We start from the raw sequence: 511 nt of genomic DNA, 5'->3' as shown, positions 1-511 counted from the left end.
TTCACTCCATAACAGAAGAAAATGTGTACGTACCTGTTATGTTTTTCTAATGTTGGAAAATGAGATGCAGAATTATCAAAATACAGGCATACCTCTATTTATTGTGCTTCGCTTTATTGCACTTCAAACATGCTTTATTTTTTTATAAATGAAAGGCAAGACCCTCCACCAACAAAGATTAGGACTCACTTTATTGTGATACTTGCTTCAGTGCTGTGGTCTGGACCAAAAACAAAAAAAACCTTATTTTTCAGGCCTAAAATCATGCTATTCTCATGATTTTTAATTCAATGTTCTCTTAGTTCCTATATGATATATGGAAACATTTAATTAATTTTATTTTTTAACTTTAATACATATTATTTTACCTAAATTCCTGTAAGATAACTGTTAAAAACTTGATACTTATATATTTTGAAACAAACAGGCACATAGATTTGTTATGTAGGAATTTTTACAAAGTCATATTTAGGGCTAAACATTTTTGATAACTGCTTAGATAAGTAATAAT

The sequence above is a fragment of the Hipposideros armiger genome, unplaced genomic scaffold (genome assembly GCF_001890085.2).
Source record: "Hipposideros armiger isolate ML-2016 unplaced genomic scaffold, ASM189008v1 scaffold_858, whole genome shotgun sequence".
In the NCBI taxonomy this organism is placed as follows: Eukaryota; Metazoa; Chordata; class Mammalia; order Chiroptera; family Hipposideridae; genus Hipposideros; species Hipposideros armiger.
Note: the sequence above shows the minus strand (reverse complement) of the source record.